The 18,475-nt window shown below is 39.4% G+C and overlaps 1 pseudogene; it reads left to right on the forward strand.

The window, feature by feature from the left end:
- The first annotated feature begins 3,605 nt into the window (after nucleotides 1–3,605).
- Nucleotides 3,606–18,475, forward strand: part of LOC114908569 — a 95,046-nt pseudogene continuing 80,176 nt past the window's right edge.

Genomic DNA, 18,475 nt, shown 5'->3' on the forward strand with positions numbered 1-18,475 from the left:
ATCCTCAGTGCACTGCTAGTGAGAATGTAAAATGAAACAACCGCTTTGGAAAACGATTTGGCAGTTTCCTACAAATATGCCTACAATGTAATGGAGCTGTTCCATTCCTGAGATTTTACCCAAAAGAAAAAAAGCGTATGTTCATACAAATGTAAATGTTCAAAGCAGCTTTGTTTGTTGTAATAGCAAAAAAATGGAAACAACCTAAATACCCATCAACAGATGAATGATAAGCTGAGGTATATGCAGATAAACTATTACTCAGCAATTTAAAAAAAAGAAATGAGGGCTTCCCTGGTGGCGCAGTGGTTGAGAGTCCGCCTGCCGATGCGGGGGACGCGGGTTCGTGCCCCGGTCCGGGGGGATCCCACATACCGCGGAGCGGCTGGGCCCGTGAGCCATGGCCGCTGGGCCTGTGCGTCTGGAGCCTGTGCTCCGCAACGGGATAGGCCACAACAGTGAGAGGCCCGCGTACAGCAAAAAGAAATAAAAATAAAAAAGAAAGAAAGAAAGAAATGAGCTATTGATATACACTGCAACATGGAAAAATGAGAAAATAATTATGCTGAGTGAAGGAAGTAAGACAAAAAAAAATAGCACATGCTTTATAATTCCACTGACATAAAATCTAGAAAATGAAAACTAATCTAAAAGGACAGAAAGCAAGATACAAAGCAACATGAAGGATTGTTTGGGGTTAAAGGATATGTTCATTACCTTGGTTGTGGTGATGTCTTGACAGGTGTATACATATGTCAAAACAGATTAAATTGTATACTTTAATTATATTCAGTTTATTATATGTCAATTATAATGCAATAAAGCCGTTTTTTAAAAAGTGCCATATCTATCCAAGAAAAATGAAAACCTATGTCCTCACAAAGACTCGTAAACAAATGTTCTTAGCATTATTCATAATCACCAAACATTGGAAACAACCAAAATGTCCATCAATTGGCAAACAGGTAGACAAAATGTCATATGTCCATACAATGGAATACTATTTAGCAATTAAAGGAATGAACTACAAATACATGTTATGACACGGATGAACTTCAAAAACATGATGCTCAGTGAAAGAAATCAAGCACAACGAATACATATTGTATGATTCCATTTATATGAAATATCCAGAAAAGGCAAAGCTATGAGAGACAGAAAGTAGCTTAGTGGTTGCCTAGGGAGTGGGTGTGGGAATGGGGATTAATTGTAGATGTGCATTAGTGATCTTACTGGGGTGATGGAACTGTTCTAAAACTGATTTATGGGGATGGTTGCAAAACATGGCAAGTTAACTACAACAAATAGTTCCAAATTCTGGCCCACCTTGTCTCGATTTTCTCAGCTCACAGTGAACTCTCAGAATGGATGTGCATAACTGGAAGCAAAGCTTGAGGAAACTTAACAGAAACAGCTACAGGAGTTGAGATACTGCCCTGTGCCCTAATTAAATAACTCCTCTGAGTAATACTGTTACCTTGAAAATGTGATCTTGGAAGATAGCTGTTTGAACGATGAGCACATTATAAGATTATGGCCATGAAAATGAACTGTAGACATTATAGGAAATTAAAGGGGAGAACAAACATCACAATGGTTTCATATGCCAGGTTGGTATCCATCAGAGGGTAGTACTACCATCTTAGTATATTAAGAAGTGTAAATTCTGAAAAACATTCCTAAGTGCAGTGAAAGCCAGGAAGTTATATTATAACCTAGGGCTTAGTTTTTATGCATGCCATGAAGCTGTGAAAAGGAAAAAGAAGAAAAGGTCGATTTTTTTTTTTGCTCTGGAAGTTTTTCCTCTCTCTCTGATGGTGAATATAAATGTCATCCTTAAAATGGAAAGGCAAGGAAATAGAAATGTAATTTTACACAGTTTTGCATTGTCCAGTGGGAAGGCTTATAGACAGGCAGAAATTACTTCGTATCTTTCTGGGATTTCTGTCCCACAGAAATAGTGTGGTATTATATTTGTATGCAAAGCAGTGGGGGTCCTGCTGGCAGTGAACTCAGTGAAGGTGGGACTAGAGTGTCCACAGGGATGGTGGTTGAAGTTAACCTTATCACAGCCTCACTATCCAATGACATTGACTCCTTGTGTTTGCATGTAAACCAGAATTCAGTCATCAGCGCTACACCTAGACAATACTTGCCTGATGGGAGTGAAGGCAGATGAGAAGCTTCACTCACAGAATATGTGACAACGATGCTAAGGAGAAAGCCTGGCGAGGTGACAGTCTACAGGGTCCTCGGGAACAAGGTGTTGTACTTATCAAGATTTCTGTGATCCTCTGCACTTCGATTACTGCTAATACTCAACTGTTGGCAGTATTAGTACTGCTAATACTCAACTAAGGAGATGTCCTTGTGTTTGCCTCTGAAAAGAAATACATCTCCACAAAGAGGGGAGATAACAGCTGTTATATAAGATAGTGAAGTGCATTGTTTGTGCTTCAAAGGAGTTCCAGCTCGCAATGCAACAGGAGCCTTTGCTTTTGAAAATACTGTTCAAAGAGAAGCACCAGTGGGCTTGAGTGTGAGCATTGCCTGAAGCACTTTAAATGCTACTTAAGAAGGATATAGAATAGATCTAAGCATGTCCATCAGATTTACTTCATTTTTATTTTCTAGGGATGGACAATTTGAGTTACTTTCAACAGTTTGATTCAAAAATAGATTATCCTGTTCAACACTAGTCTTTGACTCACAAAAATGTTATAGCTAATGATGAAACAGTAGCTAATATCTATAAAAGGGTAGAACATTCAGTAAACTGATAAACTGAGGAGGTGAAAACATTGAGTAAATTCCTGAACGAACAGTCTGCTTTGACTTCTGCTGTGAAGGGTAATTCATTCACCTTATGTTTGAGTTAATTACAGAAATATAACCTAAGTGGGCTCCTGCTATGAAATGATAAAATGCATAAGATTAATACACAAATGTGGGAACATGCACACATTTTAATTCAATAATACAGACTTGCAGCTTTAATTAATAATAGACAATCAATCAATAAAAAGGATTGATTTTGACCAATAAAAATGTAACTAGTAAACTTGCTCCTTATTTTTCTCTGCTCTGGATTTAAGAGAGCCATTGGTCTCTTCTTATGATACTAGTTTGTGATGCACTTGTCACTGGCCTTCCTGTCTTGTCACTGGCCTTCCTGTTTAAGGATGATGCCACTGATGGTGTTGCCATCTGTGTGAGCAGATGTAGCTGTGATGTCTGGTGGGTGTTCACCTGATCTTTTCACATCATTCTCTGTAGCCAGAGCTGCTGCTAAACAGGCTTTGCTGTAACCAACTTTGATGTTTAGACTCCTGTTGGGCCCAAAACACATGTTCAGAGTCAGCTGCCCCATACCTCTTACTTTCATATTGTATTGGCCTAATTACTGCTTTGATTTCCTACTTGTCTCCAGCTTGGCCTCCACGTTATAGGCGAAGGCATATCTTTAAGGTGTTGCTTCTCTTTTGTCTGCTTCTCACCCTTCATCTGTTTAGATAGAAATGCAACGAGTCAAGTAACCATAGTCCATTCTGATGGACTGTAGGCATTTCAGGAAAAAAAAATTAGAGGGGAGAGCAACTATCACAATGGTTCAGTATCCTGGACTGGTAAGTGGCTCAGGACCTCTTTTTTCTTATTGAAGTAGAGTTGATTTACAGTATTTTGCTAGTTTCAGGTATCTATTTTATGTATCTGTTAATCCCATACTCCTCATTTGTCCCTCCCCCCACCCGCTTTGGTAACCATAAGTTTGTTTTCTTTGGCTGTGAGTTTGTTTCTGTTTTGTGTATAGATTGATTTATATTATTTTTCAGATTCCACATATAAGTGATATCATATAGTATTTGTCTTTCCCTATCTGACTTATTTCACTAACATAATATTCTCTAGATACATCCACATTGTTGCAAATGGCAATATTTCATTCTTTTTAATGGCTGAGTAATATTACAGTGTGTGTGTGTGTGTGTGTGTGTGTGTGTGTGTGTGTGTGTGTGTATAGCCAATCATCTGTTGATGGGCACTTGTCTCAGTATCTCTTTACAGAATCTAGAAGAAGGCTGAAAATTAAACTTGTATTCCACCTCTCATGAGTAGGAATAGCCTTTATGTCAATACTTCCTGCAATGAGGGGTAATATTAAATAATTGTTATATTAAATATTTATATTTATTAAATATATTTATATTAAATTATATTAAATAAACATCAGGTTTGTATGAGAATTAAATGATATAAACACATATAAAACATCAAAAACCATGTCCAGTATACAATAAATGTTCAGTGAATATTTGCTTTTGTCTTTGTATAAAATAAAAATCACCTTCGATTCCAGAATTTGAGGCAACACTGTCTTGGCAGAGGAATTGTCCTAAAAGAAATAAAATATACAATAGTTTAGTTGAGTTGCCCAGGTGACACCACCTAGTGGGGGGTCCAGGGAAAAGTGAAAGAACAGGGTTAAGGCCTCGAAAAGTAGCACCAGGGGGAATGAAGAGGGCAATGGAAGGAGTGAGAGGCAGAAGTAAAAAAATACTTGCTCCATTCCAGCTTTGCTAGAAAGAGCCAGGTTACACATGAGTGCAGCACCACATGAATGCCACATTTGGTGTATGCATGGGTGGGGCTGGGGATGGTGGGAGAGTGAACGCCTTTACTCAGATAAACCATGGCACTGGGGTGCGGTCCTGAGGGGTAAGGGAAAAATAAAGACACAAACATTGTTAGAACTAAGTTTTAGCTCTCCCTCTTGACCCTGAATGTCCACTGCTCTGACCCCCATAGAGATGCATCAGTTTCTCTATGGTGATCTATTTGGGGGAGACAAAAACCAAATCGATTTGGAGAGGTTATGAGGCTTATTGGCTTCCAAAGTTCACTTTTGAGCAGGACTGTCTCAAGATACAACAGACAGGGAGTGGTCAAATCCTCATGGAACTCATACTCCTTTGTACTGCCAACAGCATCACCAGCTCACCTTGGGCCACCTTTATTTGTTTTGGGGCTTTGTTGTTGGTCCTAGATCCTAGATGCAGGCCATATAAAGTGTCTTTTCCTGCAACTTTCCTGAAGCAATTAAAGCCCCCTTTAAAAAGTTGTTTCCCAAATCCCTTTGAGGGGTTTACAATGAATCACATACAAGATGAGTATGCCTGCAACTTAATAATAATAACAATAATAATAATTTATTGAGCAATTTTCAGGTGCCCAGACCCTGTGCTAAGCACTTCCTAGGCCTTATACCATTTAATTTTCATAATCACCCTCTTTAGTCTTTCTAGAAATATCTGTTTGAAAAAAAAAAAAAAACAAACCTCTTTAAAAGTTCATTCCTGAAATCCCAAAGTTCCCCAATCAACTACTTCTCACAACAGTTTTGCTCCATTTCCCATGAATACCTTCAACTCTTCCCAACTGCAAGGGGAACAGTTCATACTGCAGACACACCACGAAAGCTCAAGAAGCTCACGGTACCCTAGCAGGCAAGGCAAGGAGAAAACAAGAGGCTTCAAGGCACCCAACGCAGCTTTCAGCTCTGTACATGTCCCTAATTATAGATTTCCCAAAATTGTCAAGGGGAGAGGAAAAGTGATATGATAATAAAGTGAGAGGATAATAAATTAGCCTGTGATCTAAGCCACTCAAGTTGGAAGAAGTTCTCAGGAAATTGACATCTAGAGAAACTCAGCTTGCTTGCTCAACATAGTCCTATTTTTGTTTATAAAAGTCACACAAGTATATTACAAGTATATATTCATCCCACAAATGTTTCTCTTATTACATTTTTCTCTGTAAACGCTCAACAACACGTATATGCAAAGACCATTAGCAGAATGCCAACATAGGCTTTAGAGTTTGTAATTTTAAAAAGCAACAACTAATTGTAAAGCAATTATACCCCAGTAAAGATGTTAAAAAAAAAAAAGCAACAACTAAGATCTGCTGTAACTCATAAAATATACAATAAGGGATTTTGAGGAAGATTGAAAATTAGGAAGAAAAACTGTGCTCCCAGCAGGCAAAATATTCATGATATTTTTTAATAATAATGAAACATAAGACCTTCATAAGGCAAAACTAAAATCCATTTTGCGTGTGAAAAAAATAGGTTCCATTTAATTTGTTTAGGTTTTTTGGTTAGATTTTATGTTTCTTACTGAAAAGTTTGAGGATATGAAAAGTATAATAAGTGCCTGAGGGGAGATATGGAAGAGGGAGCCAAATAAGACTAGGTGAGGTAAGAAGCCTTTCTACAAGAGTATCTTCACCCTCTTTTCTTCACAAATTCAGTTTCGTTTTACTTTCAGAAGGCAAAAAGGGAAACCAAGTATTGGCTGGCTTGCCTTTATTTATATAATCTATAATATCCTGGCAAAGCATACATTGAAGGGTATAGTTTGTTACTTATGCTAACTTATGAGGTTTACCTAATTCACCTTAGAGAGGGAGGAAGGGAGAGAGGCAGGAAGATGAGCATTTTTAGTTCTTCAAAGGAATTACGATCATCGTCTTCAAATACCAGATGGATTTGTCCTAACGGCGATGGATTAGACTTATCACTTTTGAGTGGTATCTGCAGGCATGAGAGTTCAATAAGGAAGAATCCAATATTGTAGTTGCTGGTTTCATTTTATCTTCCACTCAGTTCTAAGGTCCCTGAAGTTGGGATCACATTTTTTTTTAATTCACTACTGTTTCCACTGCCTAATAAAGTAGTTTGTTTGTTTGTTTTTCTTGCGGTACACGGGCCTCTCACTGTTGTGGCCTCTCCGTTGCGGAGCACAGGCTCCAGACGCGCAGGCTCAGCGGCCATGGCTCACGGGCCCAGCCGCTCCGCGGCATGCGGGATCTTCCCGGACCGGGACACGAACCTGTGTCCCCTGCATCGGCAGGCGGACTCTCAACTACTGCGCCACCAGGGAGGCCCCTAGTAAAGTAGTTTTAATAAGTGTTTGAGTAGGAGCATAACTACGTGATGGTTGGACCTGTCCAGTCATGGAAGCAGTAAGCTTTCCATCACCAGGGATGTTCCAGCATTTCTGACACGTGGGGTTAGAGCAGAAATCTGAGTGTGAGGCAGGGATTGGGCTAAAGAGTACGTGATGCCTGATTTAATTCTGATCTTCTGAGATCCCATTCATTTTGAATATCTGTTTTGCCTCTGTGCCTGTTTACACAGTTTTTAGGAAACTCTTTCTCCCCATCTACAAAATAGTCCTCAAGGGAAAAGATGTAATTGCATGGCCTGTGCTAAGGATGGGGAGTTGTGTGCTTTTTCCTAGGTCCTTCTTATGTTTCCAGGAAATCTGATGACTCCCTCCTTTATTCCCTTCATTGTATCGTGACCTTCTTGGCTAAATCTGCCCCTGTTACCAGAAAAGAGGGTGAAGTTACTCTGGTATAAAGGTTTCAGAAGGTGCTGGTTACTGAGGCCACTGAAAGAAGCCTCACTCCCTGAGAGGCTATTGTTCTTCCTACATGATACCTAATTGTGAGGCTTCTTAAGAAATTCACCGAGGAGATTGGGCCACAGTCAAGGGAGTAATGTTACTGAACATTCCTTATGCATTGCTCCTCAGAGCCATCTGACCTCTGCATGTTCCTGCGGTACGTATATATATGATGCTCCTCCCATGAATCAGCAGAATTGGGAGAAAGCAAGAAAGACAGCAAGTACCTCAGGGCCTCCTGGGTTCCCAGCTCTCCCTCTTTGAGGGACAAATCGTACCATTTGGAATTTCTAAGAAGTAGAAATATTTTGATGTTGGAAGGTGTGCCCCAATCAGACACCTAGGATTACCTGTCTCCCTGAGAGCGGCTCTGATTAAAACCCCTGCCGCAGTCTCCTAATCAACCTGGAAGTGATTGTGTGTCATTTCGGGTGTTCACTTGCTCCCTTCATCTCCCATCCACATGTTGATTGGCAGAAATGCAAGAGTTACTGTTTTCATTTATGCTTAATTTAAAATTTTATTGGCTTTGGGGAGCAAACAGAAATAACAATTTGCAGGAAGTAGTGAGTATAGAATACTAAACATTTGAGAAGGGGAAAACGTATAAGGAATCAGAAAAGAATATCTCATGACACAGGGAAATGGAGCTGGTCCAAAAGAATGCCCATGAATCTGCAAACTAAATTGCAGAAGCTCTCTCAGAAGGGGAAAAAGGTGGAGGGAATACACATACTTTGTCTCATCTAACACTCACCCTTTTGAAGGTATGTCAGATGGGAATTAAATTATTCTGATTTGACAAATGGAAAAACTGAGGTACTAGATAATCAAGCAGCTCACTCAAGAGCATAACTCAGTGACTGAGCCTAGAGCATTGATTTTTTAAGCTCTTTGGGGTTATAGAAACAGTTAAGAATTCTTGGAAAGACTTTCTCTCCAAGGTGCGGGCAAAGTATAGCATTGCCCAAGCTAGTAAATTTTTGTGGTTTATTTCTGGTGATTCCCGTACCCTTGAAGGCTTTGGCCTCTGTGCTAACGACCTTTCTCACCTGAGGAACATTTCCCAGTTTCCTAATTCCATGCACCCACTGGGGGAATTAAAACTGAGGTATTTTGTAAATGCATTTGAAGGTCATTTCATAAAATGAATCATGATTGTCCTTAAAATGGCTAACACGCTTATACTCTTGATCTAAACTCTCTAGGGAGTCACCTAGAATGTGGATTAAAAGCTTCTCTCTTGCTGAGGACTTGGAACCAGGATTCCTAAGTGCAATTCAATGGGCCTGGGCAAGCCTTTAACAAAGCTTTCTCCAGTCCACAGTGAAATAAGAAAACTAAGAGCAAGTGAGTTTTTCATAAAGATAACTTTAAAATTTCTGAAATCATGTCTTTCCCATATTTTTAGTGATGAGTAGTTTTGTAAGGGTTTTCTCTGCTTTAAAGGGAATGGTGGGGGACTTCCCTGGCAGGCCAGTGGTTAAGACTCAGCGCTTCCAATGCAGGGGGCACAGGTTCGATCCCTGGTCAAGGAACTAAGATCCCACATGCCACACAGCGTGGTCAAAAAATAAAAAATAAAATAAAAATAATTAGAACTTAAAACTGGTAATTTTTAAAAAGTTAAAAAAAAAAAAAAGGGAATGGTGGTATTGAGAGTCCAAGTGTTGAATGGTCAGAAGTCCAGTCTCTGGCTCTACCACCCACCAGCTGGGTCTGACTGGGCAGTGTTCTTAGCCTCTTTGAGCTTCCACTGCATTATCTGTAAAAAGGGAATATTAACAGTATCTATACCGTAAGTGTTGTGCAGATTCAATATAAAGAATCAGTCACATATTAAACCCTCAAACGTTAGCTAATGTTAGGAGTAGATGGTAATGTATATCACTATCTATAATATATAAAATAGATGGTAATATATACATATATATGTACACATAGTCATATGCATAAAACCATAGCAAAAAGAAGTTGGCAATTCTAGATAGATGCCTGAACTTATGTTTTTTTAACTTTACCGTCGTGTAATCCAAATGTCTAGGAATTATTGTTCTAGTATATAAGAGGAGAGGGAGAGAGATAGAAGGGAAGAGTGAGCATCCAGGGGTAGGGAAAACTTTTTTAAATTATCTGATCCTCTCTTTCTCGGGAAAAAACCACCTTCTTTGTCTAGAGTAATGGTAGGGAAAAGAAAGATCAGGTCATTTCAGATGCCTTCAGCCTCTTTTGATTTGAGATCCTCAGGTTTAGTCTACCTTGTGTCTATTCATTCTCTCTCTCGCATCAGGTTTATGGCATCAGCATTCTTATATGGCTGACTCTATCCCAGCACTGCCACGATGTAGACACTGAATTGTATTCACTGACTAAATGAAATGAGGATCAATAATTCATAGTGTCAAGTGTTTTGGGCATGAAATTGTCTTTATTTTTTTAATTGAAATATAGTTGACTTACAATGTGTTAATTTCTGCTGTACAGCAAAGTGATTCAGTTATTATATATATATATATATATACATTCTTCTTTTGTATTCTTTTCCATTATGGTTTAGCACAGGATATTGAATATAGTTCACTGTGCTAGACAGTAGGACCTTGTTTTTTATCCATCCTATGTATAATAGTTTGCATCTGCTAATCTCAGACTCCCAGTCCATCCCTCCCTCACCACCCACCCCCTTGGCAACCAGAAGTTTGTTCTCTATGTCTGTGAGTCTGTTTCTGTTTTGTAGATAAGTTCGTTTGTGTCATATTTTAGATTCCACATATAAGTGATATCATATTTGTCTTTGTCTGACTTATTTCACTTAGTATGATAATCTCTAGGTCCATCCATGTTGCTGCAAATGGCATTATTTCATTCTTTTTTATGGCTGAGTAGTATTCCATAGTATATATGTACCACATCTTCCTTAGCCATTCATCTGTCGATGGACATTTAAGTTGTTTCCATGTCTTGGCTATCGTGAATAGTGCTGCTGTGAACATAGGGGTGCATGTATCTTTTTGAATTATAGTTTTGTCTGGATATATGCCATGAGTGGGATTGCTGGGTCATATGGTAGTTCTATTTTTAGTTTTTTAAGGAACCTCCATACTGTTCTCCATAGTGGTTGCACCAATTTACATTCACACCAGCAGTGCAGGAGGGTTCCCTTTCTCCATACCCTTTCCAGCATTTGTTATTTATAGACTTTCTGATGATGGCCATTCTGAATGGTGTGAGGTGATATCTCATTGTAGTTTTATTTGCATTTCTCTATTAGTTAGTGATGCTGAGCATCTTTTCATGTGCTTGTTGGCCATCTGTATGTCTTCTTTGGAGAAATGTCTATTTAGTTCTTCTGCCCATTTTTCCATTGGGTTGTTTGTTTTTTTGTTGTTGAGTTGTATGAGCTGTTTGTATATTTTGGAGATTAATCTAGGCATGAAATTGTCTTGATGTTGTAGGTGCTCTGCCCTCTCTTGGCCCACGCATCCCACTGGTTAAGGCACAGTCCCTGCCCAGCTCAGTCCAGGAACCGTGACTGGTGGGGGGGGGCTGGAATCTTCCCTCCCTCTGTGCTACAACATGGGACCCAAATGACATCAGGCAGGCAGTCTGTCTCTCTTTCTCTCTCCTTCTCCTTTTTATAATTTTAATGTATTTCAGCATCTAAGATGACCTACCCCACTTCTTTATCAGCCACAAGCAACTCATTACAATTGTTTTTAATGTCAGGTAGCTCCCAGCTGTAAAGTCGAAACATGTTTGTCTTATTTAAGTAGGGAGAAAGCCTTTACCTGGGATGAAAGATAATGGTGATATGAGAGACACAGCTATCAGCTGTGGTTTAAAGTAGATGCGTTTATAAATGAGAGTAAGGACATGCCTACTTCAAGGACTGAACTGCTCTTTGGTGGAGAGTGTGCTAGGGACAAGAGCAGTGTTTGTATTTCTTTTATTAGGCATTTCAGAGAGTAAACAAATGTCAACACTTTCACTGAAGGCAACAGGCAGCCACTCAAACACTCTAAACACAAATTGCTTTGACAAGTGATCAGGTGTGTTTAGAATAGAGACCATCCCCTGTAGGCCAGGCGCACTCCATACCAGCACCCAAGTGTTCTGCAAAGTCAGAGTTTGTGCCTGTTCCATTCCCACCTGAGTCGAACTGATTTTAGAGAGCTAATGCCAAAGTAAATGCAAACAAATTAACATGGCCCAAAGTGATAGGCAAAAAATTTTTAATTGGACTTTAACCTCAAACCAACAAAATACTGAATGTTAAACAATTTATAATTATAAAACACAGCCCACAGTGAATTAATTTAGGTCTCTACGATTATTTGTATATTGAAATAGAATATCAGGTTTCTACTTTATTTATCTAAATAAACTGAGACTGAGGGCATTAGGTGAGGAGATAGATTCAGTAATTCCTATTGTTTGTCTATGAAATGAGTTGGATTTCTAAATATGATTGAAATTTTCAAATAATCTCATTAGTAGTCTCCCCTCCCACCTCTCTGAAATAGAATCCTTTGATCAGCAGGGACTAGAGAAGAAGGATATTAAAATGAAAATTTATGCTTGACTAGTGCAAGAAAGGCATATATATATATATATCTATAAGTAGATTTAAAGAGAGATGCTAACTCTTCTTTAGGAAATCTATTTAACATCTATTTTATAGATGATCAACTCCTTCACAGTGGAAAGGGAAGGGAGGAAGTGGATGAGCTGGGGGAGTGGAGTGGAACAGAGCAGGCCAATAATTGCTCCCTTTCCATTACAGTGTAGTTTCTCCAGCAGCAACCAAGTTGAAATTAAACATTTATCATAGACAAGTACAGATGTATTTTTTTCAATCTATAATTTTTGGTCTGTATTATTAGTACAGATCAACACTTTCCAAGAATTTTCTGCCATATATAAATTCTTTAGACACTAATTAATAGACGTTAATTGAAAAGTGGTTTCTAACATTAAATGAGTTTGTTCAATCCAAGGTTTCCCAAAGGTAAAAGGATGTGCACACAGCAGGAATTTTGCTGCTTATAAAAAGGAAAATTAACCTCTGTAGACATTCTATGAAATGCCACATGGTTGAAAAACATGGATCTATCTAATAAAAATAATAGCCAATTTAAAAATCCTATTATAAGCCAGGAAATGGGATAAATGCATATACAACGGCTAGGCTGAATCATATCACCACAAAATTCATTCATATGTTGAAGTCCTCACCCCCAGTACTTCAGAATGTGACTGTATTTGGACAAAAAACTTTAAAGAGGTAGTGAAGGTAGGGGGACCTTCAAGATGGTGGAGGAGTAAGCTGTGGAGATCACCTTCCTCCCCACAAATACATCAGAAGTACATCTACATGTGGAACAACTCCTACAGAACACCTACTGAATGCTGGCAGAAGACCTCAGACTTCCCTAAAGCCAAGAAAATCCACACGTACTTTGGTAGGGCAAAAGAAAAAAGAAAAAACAGAGACAAAAGAATAGGGACAGGACCTGCACCTCTGAGAGGGAGCTGTGAAGGAGGAAAAGTTTCCACACACTAGGAAGCCCCTCACTGGTGGAGATGGGGGATGGGCAGGGCAGAAGCTTCAGAGCCACAGAGGAGAGCACAGCAACAGGGGTGCAGAGGGCAAAGCGGAGAGATTCCTGCACAGAGGATCAGTGCCGACCAGCATTCACCAGTCTGAGAGGCTTATCTGCTCACCCGCCAGGGCAGGTGGAGGCTGGGAGCTGAGGCCCAGGCTTCAGAGGTCAGATCCCAGGGAGAGGACTGGGGATGGCTGCGTGAACAAAGCCTGAGGGCGCTACTGCACCACAGCTAGCCAGGAGGGAGTCCGGGAAAAAGACTGGACCTGCCTAAGAGGCAAGAGACCATTGTTTTGGGGTGCACAAGGAGAGGGGATTCCTTCCCTGTCTGCCCAAAGAAGGCATAGCGCTGCCTAAATGAACTCCAGAGACGATTGCGAGCTGTGGCTATTAGCTCGGACCCCGGAGACGGACATGAAACACTAATGCTGCTGCTGCAGCCACCAAGAATCCTGTATGCAAGCACAGGTCACTATCCACACCCACCCACCCCCTACCCCCCAGGAGCCTGTACAGCCCGCCATTGCCAGAGTCCCGTGATCCAGGGACAACTTCCCCAGGAGAACACGCGGCACACCTCAGGCTGTTGCAACATCACGCTGCCCTCTGCCGCCACAGGCTCACCCCACATTCAAATTATAACTACCATACCCCTCCCTCCCCAACCCCTGAATGAGCAAAAACCCCCTAATCAGCCACTGCTTTAACTCTGTCCTGTCTGGGTGGAAACAGATGCTGGAGGGTGGCCTACATGCAGAGGTGGGGCCGAAACGAAAGCTGAACCCCAGGAGCTGTGTGAACAAAGAAGAGAAAGGGAAATTTCTCCATACAGCCTCAGGATTAAATCCCCCCAATTAACTTGATGTTCCCTGCGTCTGTGGAATACCTGAATAGACAACAAATCATCCCAAAATTGAGGCAGTGGACGTTGGGAGCAACTGTAGACTTGGGGTTTGCTGTCTGTGACTCATCTGTTTCTGATTTTTATGTTTATCTTAGTTTAGTTTTAAGCACTTGTTATCATTGGTGGATTTGTTTATTGGTTTGGTTGCTCTCTTATTTCTAATTATTATTATTTTTTAATTTTTAATTTTAGTAATTTTATTTGTTAATTTTTTTTTCTTTTTTTCTCCCTTTTCTTCTGAGCCGTGTGGCTGACAGGGTGTTCGTGCCCCAGCCTGGTGTCAGGCCTGAGCCTCTGAGGTGGGAGAGCTGAGTTCAGGACACTAGACGACAAGAGACCTCCCAGCCCCACATAATATCAATCAGTGAGAGCTCTCCCAGAGATCTCTGTCTCAACACTAAGACCCAACTCCACCCAACGGCCAGCAAGCTCCAGTGCTGGACACCCCATGCCATAAAATTAGCAAGACAGGAACACAACCCCACCCATTGGCAGAGAGGCTGCCCAAAATCATACTAAGTTCACAGACACTCCAAAACACACCACCGGAAGCTGACCTGCCCACCAGAAAGACAAGATCCAGCCCCACCCACCAGAACACAGGCACAAGTCCCCTCCACCAGGAAGCCTACACAAGCCACTGAACCAACCTCACCCACTGGGGTCAGACACCAAAAATAATAGAAACTACAAAGCTGCAGACTGCGAAAAGGAGACCCCAAACACAGTAAGTTAAACAAAATGAGAAGACAGAGAGATATGCAGCAGATGAAGGAGCAAGGTAAAAACCCACCAGACCAAACAAATGAAGACGAAATAGGCAGTCTACCTGAAAAAGAATTCAGAGTAATGATAGTAAAGATGATCCAAAATTTTGGAAATAGAATGGAGAAAATACAAGAAACATTTAACTAGGACCTAGAAGAACTAAAGAGCAAACAAACAATGATGAACAACACAATAAATGAAACTAAAAATTCTCTAGAAGGAATCAATAGCAGAATACCAGAGGCAGAAGAACAGATAAGTGACATGGAAGATGAAATAGTGGAAATAACTACTGCAGAGCAGAATAAAGAAAAAAGAATGAAAAGAATTGAGGACAGTCTCAGAGACCTCTGGGACAACATTAAAGGCACCAACATACGAATTATAGGGGTCCCAGAAAAAGAAGAGAAAAAGAAAGGGTCTGATAAATATTTGAAGAGATTATACTTGAAAACTTCCCGAACATGGGAAAGGAAATAGTCAATCAAGTCCAGGAAGTGCAGAGAGTTCCATACAGGATAAATCCAAGGAGAAACACACCAAGACACATATTAATCAAACTATCAAAAAATTAAATGCAAAGAAAACATGTTAAAAGCAGCAAGGGAAAAGCAGCATATAACATACAAGGGAATCCCCATAACAGCTGGTCTTTCAGCAGAAGCTCTGCAAGCCAGAAGGGAATGGCAGGACATATTTAAAGTGATGAAGGGAAAAAGCTACAACCAAGATGACTCTACCCAGAAAGGATCTCATTCAGATTCAATGGAGAAATTAAAACCTTTACAAACAAGCAAAAGCTATGAGAATTCAGCACGACCAAACCAGCTTTACAACAAATGCTAAAGGAACTTCTCTAGGCAGGAAACACAAGAGAAGGAAAAGGCCTCCAATAACAAACCCAAAATAATTAAGAAAATGGTAATAGGAACATACATATCGATAATTACCTTAAATGTAAAAGGATTAAATGCTCCAACCAAAAGACATAGACTGGCTGAATGGATACAAAATCAAGACCTGTATATATTCTGTCTACAAGAGACCCACTTCAGACCTAGGGACACATACAGGCTGAAAGTGAGGGGATGGAAAAAGATATTCCATGCAAATGGAAATCAAAACAAAGCTGGAATAGCAATTCTCATATCAGACAAAATAGACTTTAAAATAAAGACTATTACAAGAGACAAAGAAGGACAATACATAATGATCAAGGGATCAAACCAAGAAGATATAACAATTGTAAATATGTATGCACCCAACATAGGAGCACCTCAATACAGAAGGAAAAGGCTAACACCCATAAAAGGGGAAATCAACAGTAACACAATCATAGTAGGGAACTGTAACACCCCACTGTCACCAATGGACAGATCATCGAAAATGAAAATAAATAAGGAAACACAAGCTTTAAATGACACATTAGACCAGATGGACTTAATTGATATTTATAGGACATTCCATCCCAAAACAACAGAATACACTTTCTTCTCAAGTGCTCAAGGAACATTCTCCAGGATAGATCATATCTTGGGTCACAAATCAAACCTTGGTAAATTTAAGAAAACTGAAATTGTATCAGGTATCTTCTCCGACCAAAACACTATGAGACTAGATATCAATTACAGGAAAAAGAACTGTAAAAAATACAAACACATGGAGGCTAAACAATACACTACTTAAAAACCAAGAGATCACTGAAGAAATCAAAGAGGAAATCAAAAAATACCTAGAAACGAATGACAATGAAAACACGATGACCCAAAACCTATGGGATGCAGCAAAAGCAGTTCTAAGAGGGAAGTTTATAGCAATACAATCCTACCTCAGGAAACAAGAAACATTTCAAATAAACAACTTAACCTTACACTTAAAGCAATTAGAGAAAGAAGAACAAAAATACTGCAAAGTTAGCAGAAGGAAAGAACTCATAAAGATCAGATCAGAAATAAATGAAAAAGAAATGAAGGAAACGATAGCAAAGATCAATAAAACTAAAAGCTGGTTCTTTGAGAAGATAAACAAAATTGATAAACCATTAGCCAGACTCATCAAGAAAAAAAGGGAGAAGACTCAAATGAATAGAATTAGAAATGAAAAAGGAGAAGTAACAACTGACACTGCAGAAATACAAAGGATCATGAGAGATTACTACAAGCAACTTTATGCAAATAAAATGGACAATTTGGAAGAGACAGACAAATACTTAGAAAAGCACAACCTTCTGAGACTGAACCAGGGGGAAATAGAAAATATAAACAGACCAATCACAAGCACTGAAATTGAAACTGTGATTAAAAATCTTGCAACAAACAAAAGCCCAAGACCAGATGGCTTCACAGGGAAATTCTATCACACATTTAGAAAAGAGCTAACACCTATCCTTCTCAAACTCTTCCAAAATATAGCAGAGGGAAGAACACTCACAAACTCATTCTAGGAGACCACCGGCACCCTGACACCAAAGCCAGATAAAGATATCACAAAAAAGAAAACTACAGGCCAATATCACTGATGAACATAGATGCAAAAATCCTCAAGAAAATAGTAGAAAACAGAATCCAGCAACACGTTAAAAGGATCATACACATGATCAAGTGAGGTTTATCCCAGGAATGCAAGGATTTTTCAATATATGCAAATCAATCAATGTGATACACCATATTAACAAATTGTAGGATAAAAACCATATGATAATCTCAACAGGTGCAGAAAAATCTTTCAACAAAAGTCAACAGCCATTTATGATAAAAACTCTCCAGAAAGTAGGCATAGAGGGAACCTACCTCAACATAATAAAGGCCATATATGACAAACCCACAACCAACATCATTCTCAATGGTGAAAAACTGAAACCATTTCCTCTAAGATCAGGAGCAAGACAAAGTTGCCCAGTCTCACCACTGTTATTCAACATCGTTTTGGAAGTTTTAGTCACAGCAATCAGAGAAGAAAAAGAAATAAAAGGAATCCAAATTGGAAAAGAAGAAGTAAAACTGTCACTGTTTGCAGATGACATGATACTATACATAGAGAATCCTAAAGATGCTACCAGAAAACTACTAGAGCTAATCAATGAATTCGATAAAGTAGCAGGATACAAAATTAATGCACAGAACTTTCTTGCATTCCTATACACTAATGATGAAAAATCTGAAACAGAAATTAAGGAAACACTCCCATTTACCGTTGCAACAAATAGAATCAAATACCTAGGAATAAACGTACCCAAGGAGACAAAAGACCTGTATGCAGAAAACTATAAGACACTGATGAAAGAAATTAAAGATGATATAAACAGATGGAGAGATATACCATGTTCTTGGATTGGAAGAATCAACATTGTGAAAATGACTCTACTACCCAAAGCAATCTACGGATTCAATGCAATCCCTATCAAACTACCACTGGCATTTTTCACAGAACTAGAACAAAAAATTTCATAATTTGTATGGAAACACAAAAGACCCCAAATAGCCAAAGCAATCTTGAGAAAGAAAAACGGAACTGGAGGAATCCAGCTCCCTGACTTCAGACTATACTACAAAGCTACTGTTATCAAGACAGTATGGACTGGCACAAAAATAGAACTATACATCAATGGAACAGGATAGAAAGCCCAGAGATAAACCCACATGCATATGGTCACCTTATCTTTGATAAAGGAGGCAAGAGTATACAATGGAGAAAAGACAGCCTCATCAATAAGTGGTTCTGGGAAA

Source organism: Monodon monoceros, unplaced genomic scaffold (genome assembly GCF_005190385.1).
Source record: "Monodon monoceros isolate NGI ecotype Baffin Bay Population unplaced genomic scaffold, NGI_Narwhal_1 Super_Scaffold_4, whole genome shotgun sequence".
Classification (NCBI taxonomy): domain Eukaryota; kingdom Metazoa; phylum Chordata; class Mammalia; order Artiodactyla; family Monodontidae; genus Monodon; species Monodon monoceros.